The sequence below is a fragment of the Asparagus officinalis genome, chromosome 2 (genome assembly GCF_001876935.1).
Source record: "Asparagus officinalis chromosome 2, Aspof.V1, whole genome shotgun sequence".
Classification (NCBI taxonomy): Eukaryota; Viridiplantae; Streptophyta; class Magnoliopsida; order Asparagales; family Asparagaceae; genus Asparagus; species Asparagus officinalis.
The window spans coordinates 32011803-32035075 of NC_033795.1; positions in this window are offsets into that span (position 1 = coordinate 32011803).

A 23273-nucleotide genomic window follows, 5' to 3' on the forward strand; every position below is an offset into this window, starting at 1 on the left:
GCCGAGAGAAGTGTGACGCGTGAGATGGGGCGAATCCAATAGGAGTGGCGTCGGTTGACAAACCTAGGGAGAGGTTGTATTCGAGCACTTGAGGAGGAGGACACAAGCGAGAATCCTACACTTAGTGTGTAAAGTGTAATTGCATAGTATTTATTGTGTGAGAGTTTTCGGTAAACTTGTAAACCTAGTGTGTAGAAGTTCCGGCTTCCAAACCGGATTGTGATAGTGAAGATCTCCTCGAGGTGAGGAGCGGGAACGTAGGTCGTGGGGACCGAACCTCGTAAACATATCGTGTGTTTGTGTTTTGCTTAGCGTATATTTTATTTGTGACTATTCATATCATTCTTGCTCATATCTATCTCTTATCATTCTTGCAAGAATAAATTAATCAATATAATTTTAATTGGAATTTAATCAGGATTAGATTATCATAAGACCCTAATCACCCCCCTCTAGGGTCTAACACGCGTTCATTGGTGACAGGTTCGACCATCACCAAAAGAACATTGGCGACGAAAGAGTATTGACGATGGGAGAGTATTGGCGACATGCATTTTTGGTGATGAAAATAGTCTGTCGCTACAACATATGGGCGAAGAAATATTGTCCGTCGCCAATGATCATTCGCGACCGGTTTTGTCCATCACCAATTGACATTGGCGATGGAAGAAGGTCCGTCGCCAATGAGCATTAGCGACGGGCACGACCATTGTCAATGTTTATAATAGACATTGGCAACAAGTCCTCCCTTCACTAATGTTATAAACATTGGCGATGGGTGTTCCCGTCGCCAAATACTCATTAGTGACCGGTAAACCCGTCACCAACATATATATGTTAGACCCTAGAGGGGGGTGATTAGGGTCTTATGCTAATCTAATCTGATTTTATGCCAATTAAAACTAATTAATAAATTATTCTTACAAGATAGATATACAATATGTTATGAATAAGAATATGCAATATGAACAAATAGATATATCCTATATGGTGAAATATATGCAAGGATATATAATCACAAGTGTAAATTAAATATGACACAATAAAGAGATGAAAGCGATATATGATATGAGCACAAATAAAGATGAAAGCCAAGCAAACACAAACACACAATATGTTCACGAGGATCGGTCCCCACGACCTACGTCCCCTCTCCTCACCTCGAGGAGATCTCCACTATCACAACCCGGTTTGGAAGTCGGAACTTCTACAAACTCGGTTTTCAAGCTCACCGAAAAATTCTCACAACAATCACTATGCAATCACACTATACACACTAAGTGTTGGTCTCTAGCTCGTGTCCTCCTCCTCAAGTGCTCGGATACAACCTCTCCCTAGGTTTGTCAACCGACGCCACTCCTACTGGATTCGACCCTGTCTCTCACCACACACTACTCTCGGTGTACAAGTGTATTACAAGTGATACTCATAATATAAGTTCAAATACAATGTTTTGTTCTCTATAATGAATGAGAACACAATGAAGCTCACTCTCACTAATTCACACACCAATACCCACTAATATATTGTATTAAATAATCTAAGCTCAATAAGGGTGTGTGTGATAAATGAGAACAATGAAATTCTAATTCAATTTAATATAGCAAGATATGAATATGAAATTGACAATCAATAACTATATAAAAGAGTTTAGATAAACTTCTCTATAAATACAAAGAACTGAAGAAATAATTATGAGGATGAATTAGGGGGTTCAAATTCGGCCGCAGGCTAGAATCCTACACTTAGTGTGTAAAGTGTAATTGCATAGTATTTATTGTGTGAGAGTTTTCGGTAAACTTGTAAACCGAGTGTGTAGAAGTTCCGGTTTCCAAACCGGATTGTAAATCGAGGTGAGGAGCGACGACGTAGGTCGTGGGGACCGAACCTCGTAAACATATCGTGTGTTTGTGTTTGCTTAGCGTACATTTTATTTGTGCTTATTTTTCACATTGTTGCTCATATCTATCTCATATATTTCTTGCAAGAACAAATTAATCAATATAATTTTAATTGGAATATAATCAAGATTAGATTAGAATAAGACCCTAATCACCTCCCTTTAGGGTCTAACAATTGGTATCAGAGCTTGGTGTTCTTTGATTTAAGGTCTAATCACCTTGAGTTAAATATCCAAGTTATCGTTCTTGTGCTAATCTAGTTTTGATTGCATTTTGCTTCTTGCATATAATCATTATGGATATGTATGATACATCTAGTCTAGGTTATGTTGGATATCTTTTCCTATTCAATGGTGTATTAGATTCAAACTTTTTGTTCAATCTAAACAATTCGATTTATGGGAAATTATTGAAGATGCTTATATTGTTCCCACTTTGGAAAAATCCAAGTAGAATAAAGATGATAAAAGAATGTTTAATATGAACAAGCTTTTGTTAGAATATTTGCTTAGTGTCTTTCACTCATCCTTTTCTAACAAATTTGTTCATTTTGATAGTGCTTACACCTTATGGAAATTTATTGAAAATTTGTTCATTTTGATAGTGCTTACACCTTATGGAAATTTATTGAAGCACATCAAGGGGACTTGGAGACCATTCAACAAACGTTGGAAAATTCCGCTTCGAGTTCTAAAGATGCCTCATCTCCATGTACACGACCACTAGGTGATAACCCTAGTGAGGTATGCGAGCTTGACAACGATGATGATATTACTTTTGATGAGCTTGTGCTTGAATTTGAAAAATTATACAATAGCTATATTGATTTAAAAAGTAAGCATGTTAATATAAAATCCACTCATGAAACACTAGTCACTAAGTTTGATTTTATTGCAAATAAAAATATAATTCTTAAAGAATGCAATGAAATTTTGAGATTAGAAAAAGTTAGATTACTTAATGAAAAATGTGATGCCATGTTAGAAGTAGAGATTAGTAAAAATAAGTTAAACTCTATGATGAATGATCATGTTAATCCTACTTCTAGTAGCAATACTTGTATGCATAATGATGAGTTGAATCAAATGAAAAAACGCATATCAACCTTAGATTCAACACTAAACACTTGTATTGCAAATAATAAAAAGCTTATGGACTTGTGTGCAAAGTCCTATGATAATTCTTCTAAGAAACATATTCACTATCACACATTATGACAAATTCACCAAATGTTATATTTGTGGTCTTAAAGGGCCACTGTTTTCCCAAATTTGTGTATAATGCACAAAAGTTGACGAACCTATTCATGATTGTCGCTCCCATCAAGCCTTCTCATCTCATACACAATGATAACACCATAGTCATAATATAAAAATACTCATGTGTACAAATGTGAATATGTGGTGTTTTTTGGTATTTGCCTGTTTGTTTTGATTTGAAAAAGAAATTCTCGTTTGCAAATAATTACAGAAAAACCTATTTTTACTAATGACACCACGTGCACATCATTTGTCACGCAACAACCATTCAAAGCCCTACATTGGCCCAAATTGTAATCATAATGGTAATGTTTTACGAATTTTTTTTTGACCTGTATCGGTGCACAAAATAGCCTAACATGGGTTCAATAAAACCCTAAGGCTTGATATTATATGATGGGGGTCATGTCCCAGAATTTTTATTGGTACCAAAAAGAATTTGGGTACATAAGACTTATTTCCATCTTTTTGTTTATTTTTGAAATAATTGGTTTTGAGCTTAATATTGATCTGTTTTGGTTATTAAGCTAAAATAAAATATTTTTCATGGTTTACTAGCTAAAAGCCTTATATTATATAATTATATATATATTTATAATATTATATTATATATATATATTATATATATAGTATATATATTATATATATATATTATATATATTGAGAAATATGGTATACTTGGGTACAAGCCAAATTTTATGCGTTGGTAGTGATGTGTCCACAGTCCCATTCCACTCACATGAACCATAATGAATTTTAGTTCCATGCTTTGAATGAGTAGGGGGATTTGACACCTAGCTACAAGTTTAACTTTTTTGGTTGGTAGCAAGCATACATTATTTCTCTCTCCTCTATATATACATATATCGTTAATAAAACAATTTTTGTAAGGTCCAAAAGAAATTTTCTCAAAATCCAGGTTACCAAAACTTTTTTGTTGTTTATTTCTCGCGGGTCGCGCCACGGTCGCGTATATTTCTGCCTCAGAGAACGTCTCTGTACTATCGGCGGTCGACCGCCCACGGTCGACGCGAGGGCGATTTTTTCCTGTTTTTTATCAGGTCTTTGGTTTATTATTCCATTAACTTTTCTAAAACACCGAATCTCTCACCAACTCCCTTGACTATCACTCTTGAGTCGATCCCAGGCATTGGTTACTCTTCATACGGATCCGACCCCTCCCTATTCCCATCGTTCCAGAATTTCCCAAATTGTCGATTTCTCCACGGTTGCCCGCCGTTCTCGTCGATCGCCGCGGATCATTCTTTCATCAATTGTCTGTTGGGTATAGTTGGGGTATTTCCTCTCTCCTCCTGATTTTCTTCACTGTTAAAAATCTTCATTCTCATTTCTAGTTTTTCTGTTGGTTGATTCCTATTATTGATCTTTAACTTGATCCATGCTCCTAGAAGAAATACAACAATATTGGTTCTTCTTCCAGTGCCACAAACTATGAGGATTTTTACTTTTCAATCGTAGTAAGCAGTATACGGGATCTTTGTAAGTTGAAAATTTTATCTGGAGATATATCAGATACTATGAGGATTAGCCAATTAATAACTTTCATCCAGAGATTCTATCTGAATGTTGGGCTTGAATAACTGTTGATGACAAACGTAAGGTTCCTTATTACCCCTTTCTTGTCTATATCTGTTTTATGAAACTTATTTTTCCTCTTTAGCTGATGTCTCAAAAGCAATTCAATACTTCTGTTAACATTTCAGATAGTCATTTTCTGCTGACGAGCTTCGCGGGAATTCTTAAAGATCCCGTCAAGTGACGTTGACTCATGTTCCATGTGACACATGATCAGAAGTGAAATATTTCTGTTTAGCCATTTGCTTGTATCCTATGAACAAGACAAGTCACTTAATCTACCTTGGCATTATCGCCATTGTTAACTCAAAACTATTCCTAAACTGGTAGCTTTGATCACTTTGCGTGCTGAAAAAGTAGATCGTTATGCTTTTTTTGCCACAGATAAAAGTGAATTGGCAAAAAGTTTTTCTTTAAAATAGTGGCAATGCAAGCATTTAAGTTCCTCCCCTTTGCCTTACACTGATTATTCTTCACACTTCGGTGTTGATTCTTTCTCATGAAACCAAGTTGATGCCAAGTAAGGAGTATTTCGCTAGGGTTGCCCTCATCGATGGAACTTTCATGATTCCTTATATTCTGCTTATGACATCAATCCTCTCGATCCTCGTTCTAGAGCTCTACGATTTCTACTTTCTGAGGTCTTTGACCGCCTGGATCGTGCTTGAGACTCGAGGGTCTTGAGCATTCAGAAGATGTTAGGACTCTTTCTTAGCCTTCAGCGTCAGTCTTTTGGATTCAGGAATCCTCTCCGGTCTGCACTGTCTGAAGAGGGTTCCGAAGAAGGATTTGCTCTGGCTCCCGGCTCTGGTTCTGCTCTCATCTGAATCTGATGATGGTGGTAAGATTGAACTGCAGGATTTATAGATTTATGTTTTGAAGCAAATACTGGATTTCCCCCCCTCTTTTGTTGTTTAAAAGTGTAAATAACTAATTATCGGTTTATGTTCTTGGAATAACAGTGTGATGTTGTGGAACTATTGTTATGTTTGGTGATTATGATGACTTTGAACTATCTTTTTAATGGTTCTTTATCCTTTGAAAATGTATTTTAAAAACAGTTGTTAAGGTGATTTTTGGTTAAAAGTTTGGTTTGGCTTCTAATTTCATTATGCTTTATGATCTTAGAGCTTGTTAAAATGTTTATGTGTTTTGTTAATATTAGATCGTTTGACTTGTCTAAATGGTTATGATGTTTTATGCAAATGTTCTATGGACTCCATAAAAGTTTATGGATCCATAGGATTTGGCCCCTATATAGTTCTTTTCTTTGTATTGTTATTTATTTATGCAATATTTGAATAGAGGGAGTATTGACTATCACATTGCCTTAACCTGTGGCATGACATGCAGGGGAGGTTGCTACTATTTTCCCCTTTTTGCAATTGTTGTAAGGGGGGGAAAACTAATTTATTTGTTTTTCATGTTATTTGTGTTATTCTATGGGATTATAAACATGCTCATGTGTACAAATGTGATTATTGTGGTCATTTTGGTCATTTGGCCATGTTTTGTTTTGATTTGAAAAGAAATTCTCGTTTGCAAAATAATTACAAAGAAAAACCTATTTTTACAAATGAACCACGTGCACATCATTTCGGTCAACGCAAACCATTCAAACCCCTACATTGCACAAATTGTAATCATATGGGTCATGTTTACGATTTTTTTTTGACCGTATCGGTGCACAAAATACGCCTAAATGGGTTCATAACCCTAAGGCCTTGGATTTATATATATATATATATATATATATATATATATATATATATATATATATATATATATATATATATATATATATATATATATATATATATATATATGAGAAATATGGGTATACTTGGTACCAAGCACAAATTTTATGCTTGGTAGTGATGTGTCACATCCCCATCCACTCACTAACCATATGAATTTGTTCCCATATTTGAATGAGTGGAGGGGGATTTGACACCTCACTACCAAGTTTAACTTTTTATGGTTGGTACCAAGCATACCCATATTTCTCTCTCTCTATATATATATATATCTTATAAAACAAATTTTTTAAGGTCCAAAATGAAAATTTTCTCAAAATCCAGGTTTAACCAAACTTTTGTTGTTATTTTTCTCGCGGTCGACCGCCACGGTCGACCGTAAATATTTCTGCCTCAGAGAACAGCGGTCGACCGCCACGGTCGACCGCGAGGGAATTTTTCTGTTTTTTTTCGGGTCTTGGTTTTTATTCATTAACTTTTCTAAACCCGAATCTTTTACCACCTTTGATATCACTCTTGAGTCGATCCAGGCCATTGGTTCCTCTTCTCATAAGATCCGACCCTCTCTATTCCCATCGTTCCAAAATTTCCCCCAAATTTGTCGATTTCTCCCACGGTTGCCCGCCGTTCTCCGTCGATCGACCGCGGATCATTCTTTCATCAATTTCTGTTGGGTAATAGTTGGGTAATTCCTCTCATCACTCCTGATTTCTTTCACTGTTCTAAAATTTCAATTCTCAATTTCTAGGGTTTCTGTTAGGGTTGATCTTCCTATTATTGATCTTAACTTGATATCATGCCTCCTAGAAAGAAATCAAAACAAGATATTGGTTCTTCTTCCAGTGCCACAAACTATGAGGATTTTCTACTTTTCAAATCCCTAGTTAAGAAGTATAGGGATCTTTGTAAGTTGAAAATTTTATCTGGCAGATATATCAAATATGAGGAATTAGCCATTTATAACATTCATGAGATTCTATCTGATGTTGGGTTGCATAATCTGTTAGATGAGAAACGTAAGGTTCCTTATTACCCCTTTCTTGTCTATCTGTTTTATGCAAACTTATATGTTTCCTCTTTAGCTGATGGTCTTCAAACCATCAATACTTCTGTTAAAAATGTTCAGATATCATTTTCTGCTGACGAGCTTGCGGGAATTCTAAAGATCCCGTCAAGTGACGTTGAGCTCATGTCCATTGAACACACTGATCAGAATGTGAATAATCTTCTGTTTAAGCCCAGTTGCTCTTATCCTATGAACAACAAGTCACTTAATCTCACAGGCAAAATTATCGCACGAATTGTTACTCAAAACCTCATTCCTAAAACTGGTAGCTTTGATCACTTTGCTGCTGAAAAAGTAAATGCTGTGTATGCTATTTTTGCCAAGATAAAAGTGAATTGGGCAAAAGTTTTTCTTAAAAATATGGCATGCAAGCATTTAAGTTCCTCCCCTTTGGTTCCTTCATCACTATTATTCTTCAACACTTCGGTGTTGATCTTTCTCATGAAACCAAAGTTGATCCAAGTAAGGAGTATTTCGATAGGGTTGCCCTCTATCGAATGCAACTTTCAGATTCCTTATCTTCTGCTCCTACTGAACCATCATCCTCTCGATCTCGTTCTAGAGCTTCTACCATTTCTACTTCTGAGGTCTTTGACCGTCTGGATCGTCTTGAGACTCAGGTCTTGAGCATTCAGAAGGATGTTAGGACTCTTCTTAGCCTTCAGCGTCAGTCTTTTGGGATTCAGGATCCCTCTCACGGTTCTGACACTGGATCTGAAGAGGGTTCTGAAGAAGGATTTGCCTCTGGCTCCGGCTCTGGTTCTGGCTCTGCATCTGAATCTGATGATGGTGGTGATTGATGCTGGATTTTATAGATTTATGTTTTGAAGAAAATCTGGATATTTCTCTTTTGTTTTAAAGTTGTAATAACTATTATGGTTTATGTTTGAATACCGTGTGATCTTGTGGAACTATTTATGTTTCTTGTGATTATGATAGCTTATGACTATCTTTTTATGGTTCTTATATCCTTTGAACAATGTATTTTAAAAACATGTTGTTAAGGATGATTTTTGTTAAAAGTTTGGTTTGGCTTCTAATTTCATATGCTTATGATCTTAGTAGCTTGTTAAAATGTTTATGGATGTTTGTTAAATATTAGATTGATTGTTAAATGGTTATGGATGTTTATGAATGTTTATGGATCCATAAAATGTTTATGGATCCATAGGATGTTTAGCCCCTATATATGTTCTTTCTTTTATTGTTATGTTATTTATGCAAATTGATAGAGGGAGTATTGACTATACATTTGCTTAACATCTGTGCATGAATGCAGGGGGAGCGTTGCTCCTATTTTCCCCCTTTTTGATGTTGTCAAAGGGGGAGAAAAACTATATATTTATTGGTTTATTCATGTTGATGTTGGTTTATTCATATTGATGTAAAAACTACATGTTGATGTTTGGTTTATTGGTTTATTTATAAGAATTTCATCTCTTTTAATAAATTATTTGCCATCATCAAAAAGAGGGAGATTGTTGGCCCTATGGTTTTGATGATGATTTGTCAAACAATTTATAGCTAATCTATTTTCTAGTTTTTGTGGTTTGTTTTTCTCTTTACAGGAATTCAACAAATGGCGATCAAGAGTTAAAGAATCAAGTTCATGTGTACGCTTTCTCCTACGTATAAGAGAAGTTTACTTACATATATAGTATGACTATATTTAAGCTCAATATGTAAACACAACACAAGTTTGACTTTTTCTATTAAACTTTGTTACAATAGTTTTTATTTCATGTTTACATCTCTCTCTTACTTCATAATATATATATAATATATGCATGATATATATACACAAGTTTACAAGTCATAGTTTAATTTTTGTGTTCACGAAAAATAGGTTTTATGTACACTTTTCAAAAACAATGAGTTTTCATAAACAAAAATTGTATTTCCAAAAATTCCTTTTCAAACATGTTTATTTTATCATTTTCCCAAAGTTTTACTATTTATGGAATTGATTTAATATTTTTATTATATTTTTAAAGTCAACCAAAAACCTGTAAAAATCTCTATGTCAGTTTGTGATCGACCGCCACGGTCGATTGTTTGCAGTTCAAAATCCCAATTTGCCTTTTAATGGATCGCGGTCGACCATGACGGTCGACCGTGGCCCATCCAGAGACTTTCGTGGTCGACCGTCACGATCGACTGCCTGGTTTCCAAAGCTATATTCTTACTTTTTGTGCTTCGCGGTCGACCGCCAGTTCTTCACGGTCGACCGCCTGTTTTTCACGATCGACCGCCGTATTGACCGTTGTGTTGCAATGGCTATTTTCTGATTTGATTCTTTGGGGGTATTTTGGTCTTTTCTATGTTGTTTTGGCTGATGTCTTGAGTGGGTATAAATATCCCAGTGTCTTCCTCTTTCAAAATACCCAGAGTTTTGTTTACAGTGAGTTTTATCAAAAGATTAATAAGTGTTTAAGCTAGTTTTGTTGGTCTGTTTCAAAAGAAGTTTTCTACAACAAGAAGAGGCTTTCAATTCCAACTAATGATCTTATCCTCATCATCTTCTATAGTTCTTCTTGTTTATTGAGAAGTTTTCTAAACTCATTTTCATATAGCTTGTTATTTCATTTTCATATCTTAGCTATATTATTTGAGTTACATAGTTTCTATTCACTTTTATCACACACACTGTATTGAGCTTATAATATTTTCATACAATATATTGTTGGGTAGTGGTGTGTGATTTAGTGAGAGTGAGCTTCATTGTGTTCTCATTTATTATCAAGAACAAATCATTGTATTTAAACCCTTATTGTGAGTATCGCTTGTAATACACTTGTGCGCCGAGAGAAGTGTGACGCGTGAGACAGGGCGAATCCAATAGGAGTGGCGTCGGTTGACAAACCTAGGGAGATGTTGTATTCGAGCACTTGAGGAGGAGGACACAAGCGAGAATCCTACACTTAGTGTGTAAAGTGTAATTGCATAGTATTTATTGTGTGAGAGTTTTCGGTAAACTTGTAAACCTAGTGTGTAGAAGTTCCGGCTTCCAAACCAGATTGTGATAGTGAAGATCTCCTCGAGGTGAGGAGCGGGAACGTAGGTCGTGGGGACCGAACCTCGTAAACATATCGTGTGTTTGTCTTTGCTTAGCGTACATTTTATTTGTGCTTATTTTTCACGTTGTTGCTCATATCTATCTCATATATTTCTTGCATGAACAAATTAATCAATATAACTTTAATTGGAATATAATCAGGATTAGATTAGAATAAGACCCTAATCACCCCCCCTATAGGGTCTAACATATGGGCCCGTCGCCAATAAATCTGTCACCAATGTTCATTGGTGACAGGTTCGACCATCACCAAAAGAACATTGGCGACGAAAGAGTATTGACGATGGGAGAGTATTGGCGACATGCATTTTTGGTGATGAAAATAGTCTGTCGCTACAACATATGGGCGAAGAAATATTGTCCGTCGCCAATGATCATTCGCGACCGGTTTTGTCCATCACCAATTGACATTGGCTTGCATATGTTAGACCTTACAGGGGGGTGATTAGGGTCTTATGCTTATCTAATCTGATTTTATGCTAATTAAAACTAATTAATAAATTATTCTTGCAAGATAGATATACAATATGTTATGAACAAGAATATGCAATATGAACAAATAGATATATCCTATATGGTGAAATATATGCAAGGATATATAATCACAAGTGTAAATTAAATATGACACAATAAAGAGATGAAAGCGATATATGATATGAGCACAAATAAAGATGAACGCCAAGCAAACACAAACACACAATATGTTCACGAGGATCGGTCCCCACGACCTACGTCCCCTCTCCTCACCTCGAGGAGATCTCCACTATCACAACCCGGTTTGGAAGTCGTAACTTCTACAAACTCGGCTTTCAAGCTCACCGAAAAATTCTCACAACAATCACTATGCAATCACACTATACACACTAAGTGTTGGTCTCTAGCTCGTGTCCTCCTCCTCAAGTGCTCGGATACAACCTCTCCCTAGGTTTGTCAACCGACGCCACTCCTACTGGATTCGACCCTGTCTCTCACCACACACTACTCTCGGTGTACAAGTGTATTACAAGTGATACTCATAAAATAAGTTCAAATACAATGTTTTGTTCTCTATAATGAATGAGAACACAATGAAGCTCACTCTCACTAATTCACACACCAATACCCACTAATATATTGTATTAAATAATCTAAGCTCAATAAGGGTGTGTGTGATAAATGAGAACAATGAAATTCTAATTCAATTTAATATAGCAAGATATGAATATGAAATTGACAATCAATAAGCTATATAAAAGAGTTTAGATAAACTTCTCTATAAATACAAAGAACTGAAGAAATAATGATGAGGATGAATTCCTCAATTAAAATTGAAAGCTTCTTCTTTGTGAAAAACTTCTCTTTTGAAACAAAGCTTGAAACAAGACTTTAAACACCTCTTAAATACTTGTAAACTTAATTAAACGAATCTCTTGGTTGGTCAGAATGTTAAATACACTGGGGTATTTATAACATCCCAAAACATCAGTAAGAACCCAAGTAAAAAAGACCAAAAAGCCAGAAGAAGATAAAAACTGAAAGTTGCCGTTACAGTGTTATGAGTCGACTCAGTACTATTCATGAGTAGACTCATAAGTAGCCGTTACAGGCTAAAAACCAACTTATGAGTCGACTCATAAAATTCATGAGTCGACTCATAAACCATGAGTCGACTTATAAGATCATAAGTCGACTCAGCAGAAACAAAACTTATTTTCCAGCATAATTTGTGAGTCGACTTATGACATTCATGAGTCGACTTAATTTGATGGGTCGACTCATGACGTTTGTGAGTCGATTCATCAGAAAAAAAATTATAAAGTACGCAGTAGTTTGTGAGTCGACTCAATACTATTCATGAGTCGACTCATAAACATGTACACAAAAAATTTTCAACTTTGAACCTTGTTAAAAAATATCAAATAAATTCCAAAAAATGTAAAACTTTAGAAATAATTTATAAACATGATATTAAAATATTTGTGAAGAAATTTTGGAAATTACATTTTCCATTTGTAAAAGATCATCGTTTTAGCAAATGTGCACATATATGTGTAAATATGTAAACATATACATTTGATTTTGATAAAGAGGTGTATTGCAAAACTTTTGTAAAACAATACAATGTAAACATGATGTTAAGTGTGTGTATAAATATATATTGAGCTTAGAGAATAACACACGATATATACAATAATACCTAAATGATTGTAAACATAGCTGATCTGGATCTTTAACTCTGATATAAACCTGTAATAAGTCACAATTACTAGGAAATAAAATTAGTTATAAATTGTTTATAAAATCATCAAAAAAAAAAAAAAACAAGAGTGTAGGTTCAAAACCAGAACCCTAACAATCTCCTCTTTTTTTATGATGACAAACAATTCATTATATAAATCATGAAATATAAACTCAATACTCATAAACAACAAACCAATACAAACCAATACCATTTCTCCCCCTTTTGGCAACATCAAAAAGGGGAATAATGGAGCAAAGTTCCGCCTACATTTATGCATAGGTTAGAAAAACAAAATAAACAAATAGGAGCTACGCTCCCCCTGTCAGAAAAGAAACATGAGTGAGGATATTCACATGGAACACAAACATGATAGAGCATATGATCATCATATAGGATATAAGCTCACCATCAAGTGTGAAAACACACATAAATTCAAAAGAAACAGATTTACTAGGCTATTACATACCAAGTTCAACACATGTTTTTAAACCATGTCCAACATGAAGCAAATCAAGTGCAAGTTAAAATATTACATGCCAACGTAAATAAAAGTTTGCCAACATAACATAAACCAAAATATCATATTGTTCAACATAAATCAAAAAAGAGCTTCAAACATTCAATGATTCTGGACCCGAGGAAGGATGGGGTTGTTGCAAAAGGTTTACGATCTCATCAAATCTACTGTGAATGGAGGCCATGTCAACTTCTCTTTCACTCCTCAAGGAGGCTATCTCTTTCCTTAACTCCACCTGGGTCTTTTCAACCTCTCCAAGTCTCATGCTAAGATCAAGGTCACTGTCTTCAATCCTCTAAAATATCACTTGGTCACTATAGTAATATTTAGTCATCTGAGTGGAAAGATCTTCTATATGGCTTGGTACAGATGAATCCGAGGAGGAATGATAATGCTCATAAGGATGTTCATGTACGGGAGATTCACGAGGGGGTCTACGAGTAGGATGATCATGCATTGTTATTAATGTGGTAGGAATTCTCATCCGATGAATATCAAAGAGAGGTCGGATATCAAAAGAAGTCTCATCAGATAGGTCAACATTGAAGTATTTAAAGATTTTTGTAAGAAGACCATCAAAAGGAATGAAAGTGGATGGACCAGAAGCAATGATATCAAACATAACATATCCCCATTTAACATCAATATTACCCAGAATGGCATAGATGCCCCTAGTGAGATCTTGAGAATAGTGAATATACCCCCCAGATTTTGGAATCAAATTATAAGAAATGATGCGTCCAACAATGGTAGCCAAATCAGACACATTTTTAGCATCTAATAGAAGGCTTTCGCCAGGAAGAGTCATAAGGGTTTCAACACCGGGATTATCATAGGAAACATCATCAAGAAAGGTGTCACTACGAGGGATGCCAATGATCTCAGATAGACGGTCAGCTGTGAAACGAATATGGCGATTTTTGACACAGGAAGTGATAAAATGTGGTCTATTCTCAGGAGCAAATGGTACAAGATTTGCGTAAAACACACGCACAAGATGGGGGTAAAGTTTTTCAGAGTGATGACTAGAGACTAAATCAGCAAGTTTAGCAGCAGATAAATATTGTTCCAGAGAAAAATGACTAAAGTCTTCGAATTTAACATATCTACCAGGGAACAATTTTAACTGACAAAGAGCATGATATTTTTCAATTAAAGCAGAATTTAACATATCTACCAGGGAACAATTTTAACTGACAAAGAGCATGATATTTTTCAATTAAAGCAGTGCTATTTAGATATTCAATTTTAACTGACAAAGAGCATGATATTTTTCAATTAAAGCAGTGCTATTTAGATATTGTTCGTAATGTGCATTGCTACGCTCTGGAGGTGAAGATGCACGATCAAGAGAAAGAGGGGCTTTACCTTTGGAAGTTCTAGGGCGTTTGGTTGAAGTGCTGACTATAGATAGAAATGAAACCCTAGAAAAAGAAATGAGAAAGGGAAAGGGGTTATACCGAACAGAGTAGACCGAGGAAGACTGAGTGCAGACGACGATTGCCGGAGAGGAAGAGTCGACTGGCGATGATGAGTCGGCCGGAGATGAAGGTCGACTGGAATGAAAGATCGGCTACAGGAAAGAAATGAAAGAAAGAGGAGAAAGAAGATAAGCTAGGGCTTTGAAATGAGATCAATGGTCCAGATTTGGTTAAAGTGATGAGTGTAGGGTCAGGATTAAGGTAGGCAAACGGGCCGGGTCTAAAACATCTCAAATCCAAAAAAAAAAATCAGATACCCTAAAAACAATCACCCGAAGGTCAACTTGCAGTCGACTAAGAGATGTGAGTCAACCCTGAGTCGACTTAAGCTTAAATCCCAAGATTTTACAGAAATTCTGAAATAAGATTTTTGCACATGAAAAAGAAATGTTTTGACAAGAATTTTGAGTCATAAAAATCTACACATAGATCTTAAATAAGCTTTAAATGTTTATTAAAATATTTTAAGTTAAAAACAAGAGCAACAATCAAAAACAAAAAAAAATTCTTAAGAAATGGAAATTAAGCACATTTTGGTACCTAAATATTTTTGGTACCAATAGGGTTAGGGACATGACCCCTATCATTTAAGATCAAGACCTTTGGGTTATGAACCCATTTGGGCGTATATAGTGCATGGATACGATCAAAATAAAATTCGTATTCATGACCTTTTTGATTGCAATGAGTGTAATGAAAGGGTCTAAATGGTATGTGTTGACCAACATAAGATGCATGAAAATCATATGAAAAAATAGGTTTATCTTTGAAATTATTTTGCAAACGAGAAACCTTCTTCAAATCAAAACAAAATTTGGTAAAATGACCCAAATGACCACAAAAATCATATTTGTACACATGAGCATGTTTATGATTTACATTATGTGTGTGTACATGTGTATGAGATGAAGAAGCTTGATGAGATGCACAATCATGAATAGGCTTGTCAAGCTTTTGTGCATTATGACAAAATTTGGCTATATGGCCTTTAAGACCGCAAATAGAACATTTGTGAATTTTATCGTACATGTGTGTATAGTGTGTAGGTTTCTTAGAAAAATTAACATGGTATTTTACACACATGTCCATAATCTTTTTGTTATTCGCAATACAAGTGTTTAGTGTTGAATCTAAGGTCGATATGTGTTTTTTTTCATTTAATTCAATTCATCATTGTACATACTAGCATTGCTACTAGAAGTAGGATAAACATAATCATTTACCATAGAGTTTAATTTATTTTTACTAATCTCTACTTCTAACATGGCATCACATTTTTCATTAAACAATCTAGCATTTTCTAATTTCAAATTTTTATTGCATTCTTTAAGATTTATATTTTCATTTGCAATGAGATCAAACTTAGTAATTAGTGTTTCATGATAGGATTCCATATTATCATGCTTACTTTTCAAATAAATATAAATATTATATAAATTTTCAAATTCATGCGCAAGCTCATCAAAAGTAATATCATCATCGTTATCGAGCTCGTATACCTCACTAGGGCTATCACCTAGTGGTCGTGTGCATGATCTTCTAATGGAACTTGAAGAGGAAGCCTCCAAAGCTTGTCGGATCGCCTCCAAGTCCCCTTGATGTGCTTCTATAAAATGTAAGCACTATCAAAATGAACAAATTTGTTAGAAAATGATGAGTGAAAAGCACTAAGAAAATATTCTAACAACAACTTGTTCATATTAAACGTTCTTTCATCATTTTTACTCCACTTGGATTTTTTTGAAGTGGGTACAATATAAGCATCTTCAATAACTTCCCATAAATCGAATTGTTTAGATTGAATAAAAAGTTTGAATCCAACACTCCATTGAGTATAAGGAAAAATATCCAAACGAGAAGCAACATTAATGACATATCCTAAACTAGATGTACCGTGCATATCCATAATGTATATATGCAAGCAAGATGCAAAAATTAAAAATTGGATTAGCACAAAAAAATAATTTGGATCTTTAACTCAAGGTGATTAGACCTTAAATCAAAGAGCACCAAGCTCTGATACCAATTGTTAGACCCTACAGGGGGGTGATTAGGGTCTTATGCTTATCTAATCTGATTTTATGCTAATTAAAACTAATTAATAAATTATTCTTGCAAGATAGATATACAATATGTTATGAACAAGAATATGCAATATGAACAAAGCGATATATCCTATATGGTGAAATATATGCAATGATATATAATCACCAGTGCAAATTAAATGTGACATAATAAAGAGATGAAAGCGATATATGATATGAGCACAAATAAAGATGAACGCCAAGCAAACACAAACACACAATATGTTCACAAGGTTCGGTCCCCACGACCTACGTCCCTGCTTCTCACCTCGAGGAGATCTCCACTATCACAACCCGATTTGAAAGCCAGAACTTCTACACACTCAGTTTTTAAGCTCACCGAAAAACTCTCACAACAATCACTATGCAATCACACTATACACACTAAGTGTTGGTCTCTAGCCCGTGTCCTCCTCCTCAAGTGCTCGGATACAACCTCTCCCTAGGTTTATCAACCGACGCCACTCCTACTGGATTCGACCCTGTCTCTCACCACACACTACTCTCGGTGTACAAGTGTATTACAAGTGATACTCATAATATAAGTTCAAATACAATGTTTTGTTCTCTATAATGAATGAGAACACAATGAAGCTCACTCTCACTAATTCACACACCAATACCCACTAATATATTGTATTAAATAATCTAAGCTCAATAAGGGTGTGTGTGATAAATGAGAACAATGAAATTCTAATTCAATTTAATATAGCAAGATATGAATATGAAATTGACAATCAATAAGCTATATAAAAGAGTTTAGATAAACTTCTCTATAAATACAAAGAACTGAAGAAATAATGATGATGAATTCCTCAATTAAAATTGAAAGCTTCTTCTTTGTGAAAAACTTCTCTTTTGAAACAAAGCTTGAAACAAGGCTTTAAACACCTCTTAAACACTTGTAAACTTAATTAAACAAATCTCTTGGTTGGTCAGAATGTTAAATGCACTGGGGTATTTATAACATCCCAAAACATCAGCAAGAACCCAAGTAAAAAGACCAAAAAGCCAGAAGAAGACAAAAACTAAAAGTATCCGTTACAGTGTTATGAGTCGACTCAGTACTATTCATGAGTCGAATGATAAGTAGTCGTTACAGGCTAAAAACCAACTTATGGGTCGACTCATAAAATTCATGAGTCGACTCATAAACCATGTGTCGACTCATAAGATCATAAGTCGACTTAGTAGAAACAAAACTTATTTTCCAGCACAGTTTGTGAGTCGACTTATGACAGGCATGAGTCGGCTCAACCTGATGGGTCGACTCATGATGTTTGTGAGTCAACTCATCAGAAACAAATTGTAAACTATGCAGTAGTTTGTGAGTCGACTCAATACTGTTCATGAGTCGACTCATAAACATGTACACAGAAAATTTTCAACTTTGAACCTTGTTAAAAAATATCAAATAAATTCCAAAAAATGTAAACCTTTAGGAATAGTTTATAAACATGATATTAAACATATTTGTGAAGAAATTTTGGAAATTACATTTGCCATTTGTAAAAGATCATCGTTTTAGTAAATGTGCACATATATGTGTAAATATGTAAACATATACATTTCATTTTGATAAAGAGGTGTATTGCAAAACTTTTGTAAAACAATATGATATAAACATGATGTTAAGTGTGTGTATAAATATATATTAAGCTTAGAGAATAACACACGATATATACAATAATACCTAAATGATTGTAAACATAGTTGATCTGGATCTTTAACTCTGATATAAACTTGTACTAAGTCACAATCACTAGGAAACAAAATCAGTTATAAATTGTTTGTAAAATCATCAAAATAAAACAAGAGTGTAGGTTAAAAACTTGAACCCTAACAATATATACCTATAAAATAATTCATTTCATTAAGGTAGCCCTCCATATGGGAATACACGTATGTATCCACATCAGTCCAATCACAATATTTAACAATACATGGCATATAATTAACCATAATACATATTCACATTCAAACAATACTCATCCATATTATCCACCAATCTAACTGCATTATCCAACAATACTCATCCGATAATCCAATTACAATATATCTCCCATACTCAAACAAAATTCATCCACTAATCAATAAAATCGCAAATATAATATATATTAAAATTTAAAAGTTATAGCATGTCTAACACAATCCAAAAGTAAAAATATAAGAACAAGTATTACTACTCCTTGTCATTGTCATTGTCGTTGTCCTCATCTTTATCATTGGCAATGGCTGCATCAGAACGTCGTATCATACTACTACTCCCTACCGGAGTACCTCCTCTGGTTTGGAAAAAAATACAAGTCAATATAAGAATATATTTTAAAAAATTTATAATAAATACATATATGTTATGTCATATATACCTCTCCATCACAAATAACTGTTGGCCTCTTTGTTTTGATGATGTTTAACAAACAATATACCACTAATGTTGTTTGTCTAGTGTTTGTATATTTCTATTTATTATATACAAACAACGAGTTGGAGGATGGATGAAATCAAGCATTCATGATCATATCCAATGGAGATTGGCGGAATTGTGGAGCGAAGCCTACGCAATTCAAAGTTAAAGACTCAAGTTCAAGCTTTATCCGTAAGTGTACCAAGATAGAGCTTCATTGAAGATCACAAGCTTGGGTAAATTTAGTTTTAGGTTTTATATTATGTGTGTTAAGTACTTTAAGCTCAATCATATATACACACACATTTTATTGGTTTCTTTGTATATATATATATATGTAGTTATATATATACACAACACAAGTTTTGGTTTTTATATATATATACATAGTTATATATATATATATATAACTATATATATATATATATATATATATAATATATATATTATATATATATATATCATATATACAACAGCACACGACACTTTAATTGTGATTCTCTATGTATATATGTAATATATATATAATATATATATTATATTTATATATATATAATATATATATATATATATATATATATATAATATATATATTATATATATATAGAGAGAGGAGATGAGAGAGAGAAGAAGGGAGAGAGAGAAGAGAGAGTAAAACTCCCTACGACTGAAGTGGACGTTCCCACCTAGAGTTATCTTATCCATTGATGATTTACTTGATTGAGCTACATGTAGAATGATGCTTCCGTTGGAACTTGATCTAGCGATATTCTAAAACCGCCAACCACAACCTTCCTGTAGTGTAGTGATCTGGTGTGCTCCTATAACCAAATTTTTTGGGGGGTGAAGCCTGTAGGGTTTGACCCTTCAACTACCACTCGTATCAATTTTTAAAAAAAAACGGTTTTTCGAATGAGATAGAACTTTTTTACAAGGCTCGACGGAGGGTCAAACAACGACGGGTCACCCAGAATTTGGTGTGTTTAGGGTTTTAAGAATATTAGATGCAAGTTTAAACCAGAGGCGGGAATATTCAACAATGGTAGGCTCAATCAAGTAATCAATCATGAATAAGAAACTTAGTGACGTCCACTTAAGTTGATAGGAGTTTTACTATATATATATATATAATATATATATATATATATATATATATATATATATATATATATATATATATATATATATATATATATATATATATATATATATATATATATATACACACACACACACACACACACACACACACACAATATATATATATTTATTGGTTTACCCACAAACAAAGTTTTTACAAGCATATAAATAAATATTTATATTCATACATGTTTGTTTCTATGTGGATATGTTGTTTTGGTTTAATTTCATAGATATGAAACAAATATATATTCATATACATACTCATATGTTTCATATTCTATTGTATTTGTGAAAATATTGTATTCATTATTTATAGACTTCATAACAATAGTTTATATCTTTCTTTAAGTCTATAAAATCATTTTGTAATGTTTCAAAATATGGTTAAGCTAAAATGTCAAAACTCATGTGTTCACATTTTCATGTTTTGGACTATTTTGCAAAATGATGATATTTCTCATTTGGGAGGTCTTTTTTGAAAACCAGTTTTGTAGCATGTGTATTATCATGTCTACAATCATTTTCCAAAGTTTTATATTTTTCCGAATTTATTTGATATTTTTAAACAGGGTTTCAAAATCAGAAAAACAGCTTTCAAACCTATCATAAGTCAGTATCAGTTTGCGGTCGACCGCCTTGAGTCCAAAGACTCAATATGTGTTTTGATGGCTCGCGGTCGACCGTGGCGGTCGACCGGATGAAGTGACCGCCGCGGTCGACCGTTTGTTGTCCTACCAAACCCTGGCCTTTTTACTGCTCGCGATCGACCGTGCATTTTCCACGGTCGACCGCCGATCTGTCAATCAGCTTCCAACGGCTCTTTTCCTGAGTGGTTTTCTATGGGCTTTTTGGTCATTTCTGTTGGGTTTTTGGCTGAGATTTTGGGAGGCTATATATACCCCCTTGCTCTCATCTTTCAAGATGTACCCAAGAAATGTTTTAATAAAGTTTTAACAAGGGTTTAAGTGTTGTTTAAGTTTGTTTAAAAAGCTTTTAAGCAATTGAGAGTTTGTTTTGTGAAAACAAGTTTACAAGAGCTTGAGGAAATCATCTATTGGTGTTTGAGCATCCAACTCTCCTACCTCTACCTCTTGATCTATTGAGAAGTTTTCTAAACTCTATTTCTAGCTCTTTTTATATATTTGATTATCATTTTTATTAAGCTAGAACTATATTGAGTTTTGTTTTGATTTATATCTCTTTGTTACACACACCCACATTGAGCTTATTGTATTTTCATACATAGTATAATTAGGTTGGTGAGTGTTGTAACAATTGAGTGTGAGCCTACATTGAGTTCACGTCTATTGTAGAGAACAAATCATTTGTTATATTGTGAGATTGTAAAGTTTTCGGTTAGATAGAAAACCGCGTGTGAAGTGGAGATATCCTCGAGGTGAGGAGCGGAGACGTAGGTCATGGGGACCAAATTATGTGAATGAAATTGTGAGATGTAAACGTTATTCGGATGAGCATAGAAAACCCGGTTGTGATAGTGGATTTCTCCCCGGGAGTGGGGAGCGAAGACGTAGGACGGAAGGTCCGAACTCCGTGATCATTTCGTGTGTTTGAGTTTGCTTTGGCGCACTTACTCTTATGTTTATATTCGCCATTGTCCATTGCTCATTATTTATATCACCTACTATCTAGTTTAGTTTGTTTACCCTTGTGTGATTTGTATATCCTTGTATATATCTTATAGTATATCTCAGTGCTAGGATATATCCCTTAGTTCATATTGCTTATCATAGCTCATATATCTTGTTGTATTTCATATTTACTAGGATAACTTATTAATTAGTTTTAATTAGTATAAAATTGGATTAGATTAGCATAAGACCCTAATCACCCCCCCCTCTAGGGTCTAACAATTGGTATCAGAGCTTGGTGCTCTTTGATTTAAGGACTAATCGCCTTGAGTTAAAGATCCAAGTTATCTTATTTTTGTGCCAATCTAGTTTTGTGAATTTATTGTTATCTTGCTTGCACATATATACATTATGGATATGCACGGTGCACCTAGTTTAGGTTATACCATTAATGTTGCTCCTTGTTTGGATAATTTCCCCTATGCCCAATGGTGTGTTAGATTTAAGCTATTTGTTGGATCTAAACATTCTGATTTATGGGAAATTATAGATGATGCTTATATTGTGCCCACTACGGAAAAATCCAAGTGGAATAAAAATGATCATCGAATGTTTATAATGAACAAAATTTTGTTAGAATATTTGCTAAATGCTTTTGATTCATCTATGTCTAACAAGCTTGTTCATTTTTATAGTGCTTACAATTTATGAAAATTCATAGAAGCACATCAAGGCAACTTGGAGGAAATCCGACGTAGTTTGGAGGATTGTTCTTCAAGTGAGTGTGGAGCATCATCATGCACACGGCCACTAGGCGATAGCCCTAGTGTGGTATGTAGTTCCGAACCCGATAATGATTTATCTAGTGATGAACTTGCTTGTGCTAGTAAAAAATTATTGCATGCCTATAACAAATTGCATAAAGATTTTATTGATTTGAAAAGCAAGCATGTTAATTTAGAATCCGATCATTAGTTGCTAGGTTCCAAATTTGATGTCATTGCAAAAGAAAATATGCCTATAACAAATTGCATAAAGATTTTATTGATTTGAAAAGCAAGCATGTTAATTTAGAATCCGATCATTAGAAGCTAGTGTCCAAATTTGATGTCATTGCAAAAGAAAATACTATGCTTAAAGAAAACAATGACTTGCTAAATTTGGAAAATGAAAATT